At 40.9% G+C, this 11,901-nt stretch overlaps 1 long non-coding RNA gene across 1 annotated transcript; it reads right to left on the bottom strand.

Annotated features, from left to right (window-relative positions):
* Window positions 1-524: 524 nt before the first annotated feature.
* Window positions 525-11,551, bottom strand: LOC142765284 (uncharacterized). The gene is made up of 3 exons (XR_012884139.1): window positions 7,658-11,551; window positions 2,929-3,159; window positions 525-838 (listed from the first exon to the last, which is right to left on the bottom strand). It is a non-coding gene; the product is annotated as an uncharacterized LOC142765284 (long non-coding RNA).
* Window positions 11,552-11,901: the final 350 nt, after the last annotated feature.

The following is an 11,901-nucleotide window of genomic DNA, read 5'->3' as shown; positions in this document are numbered from 1 at the left end:
CAGCCGATACCTTAGCCAGTAGATCACCGCGGCGGGGCCCTTATGAGTGGAAACCGCAGGTATGGAATTATTGCAATATGTAAGTCATATGATGCAGAAGTCATGCGGCACTCTGCATTTTATGAAAAGATGTATCATGGGGAAAGCCACATAAATCCGCATTGTGCCGAAATTTAAAAAAAAAATATATGCATCTTAGGGAACACAGCATCGTGCTTAAATTATATGGACGCTTGCATCGCGTGGAAGGCGTCAAGATGTGGCAATTGAACGGACATTTACGCTGTGTGTAAGATGATCAAGTAGAAATCGTCTGAATATTGCACAAATTAGGAGGAAATAAATAGTGGCATTTATGATGTGACAAACTGTAGTTTCCAAAGAAACAAATGTGTTATGACTATACTGAATTATCACCTGGATGTCACATCCTGCATGTTCAAGTATTGCAACGAAATAATGCAGTATTGTAAAGTAATACATACAAATCACTTACAGCACATCATGGACAGTCCTGCTACGAATATGTTTTATATGTTTATTGTTTCAATATTTGGTATGTTCGTTGAGCTATGTCAATTGCCATTTCTCAATGTTCACAACACTGAAATAAGGTGGTCCTACGCCATCATTTCAGGAGTTAATTGGATCAAAGGGGAGCAGGAATCTAAAGAAAATGAGAACTTTATGAATAAGTGAGAATGCAGGATTTGTGCTTTTGTCTGATTACTTCTTGAGCACCTTCACAAGCTCGGCAAGATGTATGTTCAAATTGGGGCGACGCTTCAAATCCAGCACCTGACTTGTGTGTGCCCAAAGGTGCTCTTCATAGGCATCTCTATACAAGAAATAATAAATGCATGTTATTTAACATGCACATGTAAGCAACTCAGTTCATATACGGGTGAAATAATACAGAGTGATGCTGGGAAGAAATGCATGCATTGCCCTGTTTTGCGAGCGAGTACAAGAAATGAAAGTGTATAATTATTTCTGCCGCAGAGAAAAAAAGATAAATGCATCCCTATCGCATAGAAAATAACCAGGTGCTCCCAACTATTTTGAACGGTATGTACATCTAATGAAGTATTGTAACACAAAGAAATGTTTAGCGGATACTAACTGAAAATTTAAGATGTGCCAGTAAAAACAATAAATGTAATATTTCGTACTGTGCATGCGCACATTTACCACCATTAAATTTACTGTTTGTCTTCAGTTATGGCATCTTGCACAAATTTGTACCATGACTACCTAATTCTTTACGAAGGCTTGGGGAAGAGCTGTGGAAGGCTGCAATGCTGAGCTAAAATTCCATACTTCAGCAGGCCACCCGAAGCTGTTATAGTTGCTTCACCTGGTTGCAACCCCTTTCCCTTAAGATAAGATAAATGAAGTTGTTTCTCTTTCTTGTTGACACTGCGACTTATGCAGCTTCATTAGCATGCAGGTGCTAATGAAGCTGCATGGAACCAAAAAGAAAGCGAACAATTGGCAAGTTTTAGAATCGATTGCATCGTGCCATAAAATATTGAACTCTCAGAAGAATGAAATTCAGTTACTATCACCACGAATCTTTTTTAGCGTGTTCAGAATAACAAAGGGGCATCTTCTACAAAGGCATTATTACAGCATCATAAACAGACAAATAATTAGCATATATTCAAGGCCAGTGGAATGGCATAGTGCGCCCCCCACCGTTTCTTCCTGGAACAAATTGCAGCCTATGTCCTTGTTCAAAACATAATAGAAAGTGTGAAGAGCATATAGTAAATTGAATGCTTTCCACTACAAAAAAAAACAATTTTTAATGTGATCTTTGGCAACTGGAATAAAATTGTGATATTTATCAGTTTCGGACACTCAAAACAATAAAAAGTATGTGCATTCATTACGAACATTCATAATATATCCAATAAAAAAAGGTGACAATAGCAATAATAAATTACTTATTCAAACGTATTTCAACACCACTATACCCAATCAGCATTGTTGACATAGCAGTGAAAAATAGCAGGAACACAATTTTCAAAACTACCATCTTAACAAATTTTGAAAACAAAATGATTTTATAAGACGCTATCTCCATGCTGGACTCGGAGCCTATTGAAAGTGAGCAATTTATTCATAGCAAAGAATTTGGACACACTTGTTCAATTCAGTACCTCTTGGGTGGCATCACTATTCATCCTACCCAAATAATACATAAGCATGACCAATAGTGTTGAATGTTGTACAGTGTCCCATTTGATTTTTCCCTGAATGGCTGCACAATCAATTGCAATGTTGAATGTCATGGTAAGTTCAGTGATGCCTGCATGTTTCCAAACAGCCAGCATTTATACCTGCTAGTAACGACTGAATAGCTGGTGCCGAAATCAATGCACTAGCAATGATGGCATCCGTGTGGTAGCAGACAATCAAATGTCAAGCCATCGTCAGCTGCATGGAATAGTCGTAGTATTTAGGATTTTGGATCTCTGACCAGCTATCTTTCAGTTGTTTCTGCCTAATAGATTGCAAAATATTTCAGTCTTTGTACTGTAACACTGCATTAAAATTCAGTCAACTTCCCCTGAAGTTTGTTTGTTGTATAACATCGGTACATAACCATACACTACATAAGATTATCACAAAAACCCAAATGGCTCTACACAGACCGCCGACATTGGCTGCATTAACATTTCACTGCTACGCAGCTACTCTTTCACGAAAATTAGCGCACATCATGTCACAAGTTAGGAGTGAAGTGAGTTGTTGGTATGCTGCTGAATTTACTGCTTATAAAGGTCAAGTTGAGCTATACAAAATATTGCGAGTTACTACTTTATTCCAATACTAACACATTTTGATATGGTAATTTCTGTCATTGTGAATCACACGCAGCTAACAGTTTTTTACAACATAAAAACTACAAAAAAGGCTTACTCTTTGGGGCACCCAACTTCCTTAGGGTGAGTACCAGCTTATCCACACTCGAAAGACCTCCCTCCTGATGAAGAAAACGGTGACATGGGGTGCCCATTAAACTCACATTGTAAAGGTTCTGGACACCCCATATCGCCTTTGCAGCTTCCCTCACAAAGAAGGAATCCTTCAGCAGGGCCATCAGGTGTTGCCACTTTCCTGTTGCATAGTAACACCATGGCCTAGGTTTTTCTGCATAAACAAATAAACAGTGCCCTAATGCTGATAATTATGAAGGCAGCGTTGGGGATGCCAGATCAATTCAATGTTGATTGAAAAACTGAGCTTCTTGCCAAAAATATTTTTCAAAAAAAGGATAAAATTAAATGTTACATGCATGAAAACCTGGAAATGTTTCGTTCCGAAACTGTATAATAACAAAGTGTCATAATTTTTAAACAGTTCAGTAAAAGGTACCTATAACAGGCCAGAGGCAACCTTCATACCCTCTTGCCCCGCCGCGGTGGTCTAGTGGCTAAGGTACTCGGCTGCTGACCCGCAGGTCACGGGTTCGATTCCCGGCTGCGGCGGCTGCGTTTCCGATGAAGGCGGAAATGTTGTAGGCCAGTGTACTCAGATTTGGGTGCACGTTAAAGAACCCCAGGTGGTCAAAATTTCCGGAGCCCTCCACTACGGCGTCTCTCATAATCAAATGGTGGTTTTGGGACGTTAAACCCCACAAATCAATCAATCAACCTTCATACCCTCAGCAGAAAGAGAGGAAGTAGGACAATCGGGTAAGGAGGTAATCACATTAAGCGCAATGATACAATGGGTGCAGAAGTGCAATGATTAAAAAAGCTTTTGGATTTAGCCACTACTGATGCACCAGCAATTTTCATGTCTTAGATCAGTAATTAAGCTGGCATCATTGAGCGAAACTTCTAGCAATGGACGCTTTATTGACTGGCCTTTTCAGCGCCACACTGTTGCTGTAGGCTATGCATTTCTTTATTCTTTATTCTTTATTCATACATATCCCCGCTTTGCCAGAGGCGTTACAGCAGGGGGGTTACAAAGTTGAAAAAAATACATCTTCATTAACACTGCACACTTGCTTAGATGTCAAACAATTCCATTCGTTAATAGTTTTAACAAAAAACGAGTTTGAATACAGGTTCGTCCTGGCCCGGCACGGCTTTATTTTGTGTATGTGGTCTGTACGTTGAGATATGTAATCTGGTCTTTTTAAGTAAGTGTCGCTGTCTAGTCCCGTTTTTTTATGAAATATCTGGTATAAAAGCTTCAAACGCAATTTTTTGCGACGGGACGACAGTAACTCCCAGTTTAACTCCTTTTTCATTTCGGTACAACTCTGCTTTTGTCCGTACCGACCCAAAACAAACCTGGCTGCTCTGTTTTGTATTTTTTCTAATTTATTTATCAAACCTGTTTGTGTTGGGTCCCAAAGAGTACAGGCATACTCCAAGATTGGACGAATACAAGTGAGGTAGGCCGTGCTTCTAAGGTTAGGATCTGCACATCTCAAATTCCTTTGAATATAATTCAACGCTATCGCGGCTTTGGAAACCACATAATCCACATGTGCATTCCAGGAACAATCATGCGACAGCAATACACCCAAATATTTGTACGAGTATTTTTTATCTAATTTATTTCCTCCTAGACAAAAATTTGCATCAAATATTTTTTTCTTCTTTGTAAAACACACATGAACGCACTTATTTGTGTTTAACTTCATTTGCCACTTAAGGCACCATTGATGAATACGTGCAAGATCAGCCTGCAATTCAAGGACATCATGTTCTTTCTGAATTTTTCTGTAGACTACGCAATCATCAGCAAAGAGCCGTATACTTGAGCTTATATCTTTGTTAATGTCATTTATAAAAATTATGAATAGCAGAGGCCCCAATACAGATCCCTGGGGGACGCCCGAAGTGACCTCTAGAAATTCCGACTTAGTACCATTCAGGACAACACATTGGCGGCGTTGTGACAGGTAATTCTCTATCCAATTAAAAATTCTCTCATCTATATTAAATATTCGTAATTTTTCGAGGAGCAGAGGATGCGAAACAGTGTCAAAAGCTTTACTGAAATCTAAAAAGATGCAGTCTGTTTGCCCACCTAGATCAATTTCGGATACTAGATCGTTGTAGAACTCGAGAAGCTGGGTCGTACAGGAAAAGCCCTTACGAAAACCGTGTTGAGTCTTTGTTAACAAATCGTAATCTAATAAATGCTTCATTAGAGCCTTATATATTACATGTTCAATGATTTTACATGATATCGAGGTAAGCGAAATAGGTCTATAATTCGTGACGTCTTTTTTAGGACCTCCTTTGTGGATCGGGACTACATTTGCCACTTTCCAGTCTTGTGGCAACTGGCCAGTGCTTAATGATTTTTCAAAGATCAGGTAAAGGTAGAGCGAAATGGGGTTAACGCACTGTTTTAAAACTCTTGGAGAGACACCGTCAGGGCCGATAGCTTTACTGTCGTCGAGATTCCTGAGCAAGGCCTCAATACCGCTGACACTAATTACAAGAGGTTCCATGAGAGGAACACTGCTACTTGGCAAGGGTGAGCTCAATGCAGATTTAGGAAGAAAAACGGATTGGAAGTAATTATTTAGGCACGTGGCTTTATCCGTATCATTGGAAAGAGTGCGTCCATCGAAAATAAGTTCATTTATTCCAACCGGATCAGACCCACATCCCTTTAGATATTGCCAGAAAGGTTTAGGATTTGTACTCATATTTTCATTCAATCGTTTAAAAAAATGCTGCTTTGCATTTACTGATTCTTCTTTATATTCACGTGTTAGCTCCTGTAGCTTCTTATAATGAACTTTACCTTTCGTTTTTTTGTATTTTTTGAATACCCGTCTTCGTTTCTTAATTAGTTTAAGGATACTGTAAGTCACCCACGGTTTTTTACGTTTCTTAAGCTTAGCCGAATCCATACTTGGTATGTACTGCTCTGAGAGTTCGAGTATCTTATTTTTAAATGTGTTCCACAAATACTCTACACTGTGTTCCTCTACCAAGCATTCAAATACAGGCAAATAATCAAGAAGCCTTGCGGAAATTGACGGATAGTCGCCTTTGTCAAAAAAGAACAACTTTCTTCTGATACTCTTCGTGATTTTTTGAATTTTTGTTGTAACACCTGCTACTACAACCTGATGGTCACTAATGCCTGGAATGATATCAACGTTACTTACTAAATTAGGGGAGTTACAAAAGAGAAGATCAAGGGTATGCTTAAGTCTTGTGGGTTCTAAAACGTACTGTATCAACCCAAAAGTGTCAACAATGTTCTTCATTTCTAGGTTATTACGGCTGGCATGCAGCACCTCGCATGAGTGACTTCGCCATTTTAGATCGGGTAAATTAAAATCACCCGCTAATAATATCGTACGGTCAGACGCCTGTGAAACGATGTCACCTAATAATTGCAAAATACTGGAGTTCGCGGCGGGCGGTCGATAAAACGTCCCAGCTACAAAAGAAAAATTGTTACTGACTGTAACAGTACTCCAGACAGATTCGACAGCGTCATTACCGATATCAAGATTAGCGGATGAAAGGGACGAGTGAACTAACAAGAAAACACCACCCCCATGATTCGGCCTATCTTTACGGTAGGCAGTATAATTGTTAGGAAACACTTCATGATCAGAGATGGATGGGTTGAGCCAAGATTCTGTACCGAACACGACATCGGCCTTCACGGTATCAAGCAAGCCAGCGAATTCGTCTATTTTGTTTATTACACTTCGGCAATTCACTACTGCAATAATTAAATCACGATGAACGCAGATGGTACAATTTTCCTGTCATCGTTTAGACAAGGCAACGACTTCTTCCTTTTCATCATCCCAAGTAAATGCTCTGCCGTTTATAATCAATTTATCGGCTTTTAGCTTAACCAGGTTTTTCTTATCCGCCCTTTTCGCTTTACCATATTCCCAAAGCTTCTTTCGTACAGTGCGCGTTTCGAATGAATAGTCCTGCTCAATGCTGTACTGTGTACCTTTCAAATTCTTGGCTTTTTTAAGGACGACCTCTTTTTCCTTATCAGATGAAAAGTTCACAATAATTGGCCTTTTTTTCCGTTCATTAAAACGACCTACGCGATGTGCCCTTTGAACTGATGTCAGTTCGTATCCGAGTTGGGCAGTGCAGATGCCCTTAACGAGGGCCTCAGACTGTTCCCAAGTTTCATGCTGGTCATTATCGTCTATCCCGTAAAACACAAGGTTCATTCTACGGCTTCTGTTTTCGAGGTCGATATTTTTCTTTTGAAGAATTCGCATCTGATGAGTTAGATTCTTTATTACAGTGGCTTGCTCATGTACCAATTTCATGACGCTTTCTATATGGCCCTCGGTCATCTCTAGCTTGCTCTTTATTTCAGCTATGTTAGTATCACTGTTAGTTATCCTAGTATCAATATTCTCTAACTTACTCATAATAGTGTCCTGCAACTTCTTCAAATAATCCATTTCACCTTTATCGAAAGGCCCAGGATTGAGCTCAATGTCTCCAGAAAGTAGTAGAAGAAGAGCAACATATAGCACTCGGTTCACAATAAAGCGAAAACGCTTCCCATTAACTCCAGTGCACACTCGCACCGTGGTGCTCGCGACACATGCCTTTGTGGGAGGAGCCGGCAACGCTAAAAGTGCTTTAGGAATTTCAAGCATACGAACAGCACTAACCTGCAAGAGCAGAAGTGTTTTGAGCTTCATGTCGGCAAGCGTGCCGGCTCCAATTCCCACGCAGCCAAGGTGTCGCGCAAATATATACGCCAGTTCTGGGTCACATGATGTTCCACACATGCAGCGACTGTCGCCGTCGTAATCGCTCACGCAAGCGGCCCAACAAGGATCGCAGCACTCCTCGTCCAGCGATGAAGATGCTCGAGCTGATGACGCTTTGCGTGATGTATCCGCAGATGGGATGGCAGAACACACGTGTACCGTATGCCCGCCGAACGGCTGATGCGCAGTTTCCGTCCAAAAGACCGCAAAAACCTGCAAGAGCAGAAGTGTTTTGAGCTTCATGTCGGCAAGCGTGCCGGCTCCAATTCCCACGCAGCCAAGGTGTCGCGCAAATATATACGCCAGTATATATTTGCGCCATATACGCCAGTATATATTTAAATATTTATTTCCTACCTCAGCCATCTTAGTCTGATTTGAAAGAGCCACGATTTTTCTAAAATATCCTCCCGCATTTGTTTTATTCCACTCAGGAATTACACCATGCAGATGAACTCATCAACACCGAGGCCACCCAGAATTTCATTCACAATGGCAACCGTCATCAAGAGTGCCTACTAAGTATTTGTCCCGTACAGGTGCTAAGTAAGGAGGGGGTGCTGCGACTACCGCCCCCCTCCCAAACGGGAGCCCTGCGTCCGCCTCTGATAACAGTGCTCTCTGCATGGTCATTCAGAATAAGTTTTTCACCCTGCCAGACATTCATTGAGTCTTGTTTCTGTTACAAGTCATAATTGGCAGAGAATGACCGCTGTGCTTTTTTTGTTGATATCTATAACATAATTTTTATCAGTGATGCAGATGGCAAGGCACTGCTGGCCGCCAGAAATACAAAACGAGTTTTACTACATGCCACATTGAAAGTTTCTGCACACAGTGTCAGCAAGGGAACATGACAAAGTTCTTTTTCTCTGTGGTTAACATGTCTTTAGAATACAATTACATCATTTTGTTGTAGTACTAACGTGTGTTGCACACTGGAAGGATTACACAAGGTGACGGTCTATGCAGCATGTGGTGTAGTGGTCGTTTTTCGCTTGACCAGCTCACCGGTTACAGAAACTCATTCACTAACTTGCTTGCAACATTTTATAAGAGGTAAGAGTTGCCTATCATTTATTCGAATATTCTCGTGGGACAGTCACCCATCTCATTGAAGCACAGGGGGGTCAAAACTCTCGCAACGCTCCCATAGGAATACATGGGATAGCAGCCTGGAAACTTTTGACCCCACTCGCTTCTGTAATAATATAAACTCACAACAAAAAATTCAGATGCTCCATCAATTTTTAGACGGCGGCTGTCTGATATAATGTGATCTTTCATGCTATGACAAGCACTCAGCGACGCTTACGATACAGTGTAGCTGACTCTTGAAACTTATCAGGCACTGCCAAAAAGCCAAAATAACTGAGTCAGGAAAAATGTATTAAGAAAAAGCACCTTGTCCAGCTCAGCTTTTGGAAAATCTTGTCCATTTATATCTGTACACACGCACGCTTTGCACAAGTCTGCCTTTATTTTCAGCCAGTGCTTGGCGATTCCTATAGACACTGTTACAACCTGCACTGTAGATGTGAAGTGCAGAGCACATCATCATCATAGTCAACGTCCACCTACGCAAGTTTGGGTACTTGCGGGCTGACCTTGTTTTCAAATTGTCGAAAACTCCCGAACAACTTTGGATTTAGGTAAACTGTCTTCCACTTGGCAAGTAATTGTTGCTTTTTTTGAAAACAACATCGTCACAATGTTGTAGTTGCCACGGCTTTTCGTTAGTATCAATGACGCTGATAGAACGAGGGCCACGAGAGCTACTTCAGCTGATCGGGTCTTGTACCGCAAGTAAGAGGTGTGAAACTACGACACAGTGAGATACGCAAATGAGGCCTGGCCATAGAAAACTGACAATGCAAACTCTGAAATGCGGAGCAAAGACATTGGGCTTTAAGGGTTTGTTCAAATTTTTGCCATTTTGTGTAGCATTGAAATGTGTTCGCCGTGTTACCGCTGACTCTTGCCTCTTTTTCAATCCAACCCTTCGCATGCGCTTCCGAAGTAAAATCGTGACAAGCTCATACTCTTGTCACGCATGACAGCTTGAGTGCACTTCGAGCGAGAGTACTTACGCTCACAAAGTGAAATTTCGGCAGTTTACTGCTACTTGAGAAAGCGAAGTGTACTTTGGAAATGATGGCAGATACAATTGACCGATTTGTAATGTAACATATATTTGTTATTTTTACACCCTTGTCTCATCTTAGGACTCATCTTAGGACCGTGTTGTCTTCCTGGAAGTAGCACCAGTGGCGCACACCATCGTAAATGACTGCAGAACAACTCACCGACACATGTGAAAGCATGCCTGGAAGTAAACACGCGACAGACTCTGCCATTTGTGCTGCCGCATCCCCCTAGCAGACTTGTCTAATCTGCCTGAGGGTGAGAGTAGGAAGGGTTTTTGTTGTATCATGCCTTGTTTTATTAGATAAAAGTATTCCTTATGACGATAACAATGCTTTAAAATAGTATGAACACTGCTTCAGGCAACAGCGTATTTCTGTACAAGCCAATGGTACCGAGGCTACACACTTTGTCACAGCCTTCAAAACAAACTAAGGTTGGAGGACACACTTGCTTGCAAGTGTACTTTGCAGCGAGTGAGACTTAACTTTCTCATGTAACAGTGCGCAAATAACACTCGTGGCGAAGTATACTCACTTCAAGTACATATAAGTTGCCATGTGCGACAGAGGTACGAGCCAAATCTGCATTTCACACTTCATGTCTCACTCTCTTGTTTGTTGCTTGGCATGAGGGCTCATCTGCTGAAATGACTCTGATGGCACCTATTTTATCTGTGCTATCGAGACTAATGAAAAAACGGGGAAAGTACTCGACACTGATTATAGCGAAAAAAGCAATGATTATAGCCAAGACAACCAGGCCGACCTCAATTTGGAGTTTTCGTCGAGTTGGGCAATGAGATCATCCACCAGGTACTCGAACCACTGCAAGTGAACCACTGCGATTGTGTCATGCCGCTCACACCAACACTCACATGCAGATTTAGAGCAGGTGGCATCAGTAGTAATATTGATTTACTTGGATGGCCAAGCACAGGCTGAAATACTGGCAGACTTGGTGGTCAATAAGCATGTGTGCCAGACACACGTGAGTGCAGTGACAAGTTTCTCCTATCAGTGGGCCACTGAATGTATAGCTAGGGTGTCAATATAAGATATAGTTGGTATTTTATTGCGATGTACGAAAATGTCTTTCCTCATCATCTACTTTCTTACCAGTTTCATACATGAGCACTACACCCAAACCTCTAATAAAGGTGCTTTTTTCGGTGATTTTTTTTGAACACTTGATTAAGCTTGATGATTCTCTCCTCCAACCCCAGTTGGCGGCAGTAATGTCTCATGCGGCTGCACAGTATGTAGCGTTTATGTTTGCAGAAATCTATGCAACGGCTATAAGCAAAGAAAGATTACAGGCAATCGTCTTTGCTAAGTGGTTATGTTGTGTGAGCTGCATACTAGCCATCTGTAAAGATTTAAGGTGGTAGGCCACTCAAAAACAAACTTTTTTTTAAGGCAGGCAAGGTTGAAATAACTGTTTCCTCATAACCAGTATGTCTTATTTAGTTTACCCAGCTATTTACAGCGCAAAATATTGAATACTTATTTATTGGGAGGTAATCTTTGTCAAAAATTGCATTAAAAGTGCTAGCCACGCTAGCTGTGATAAGTGACTAATGGGTGGCTTTATTCAGTAAAGCTGACATTTGTGTAACTAATGGCTGGAGCTATGCAGTGAACTAGAATAAATATTATGCAGTGAATATAAAGGAAGTAATGCTAAAAAACGGTAAAAGAGCCAATATAGACAACCTGTTGGAGAATTCAGCTGTGAACTGAAAAATATTCGCTAGATTTCTTTTATTCTAGCTCACTGCACAGATATATATGTTGTAAATTGTTGTGCGAAATTTCAGTTCAAAGTATACGCTAAGAAATACGTTATGAAAGTTTGCATCGCAACAATTGGAGCAAATTGTTATTTTCAGAAAACGTAAATGAAAATTTCTGAGCTTGTAAAAGGGTCACAATCTTCGCAAGCAGGCCTAAAATGCACAAGATTCATAGCTGGGTCCTTCTGCGGAAGCATTATTG

This window comes from Rhipicephalus microplus, chromosome 6, assembly GCF_043290135.1.
Source record: "Rhipicephalus microplus isolate Deutch F79 chromosome 6, USDA_Rmic, whole genome shotgun sequence".
In the NCBI taxonomy this organism is placed as follows: Eukaryota; Metazoa; Arthropoda; class Arachnida; order Ixodida; family Ixodidae; genus Rhipicephalus; species Rhipicephalus microplus.
This window is presented reverse-complemented; position numbering and strand designations above follow the sequence as displayed.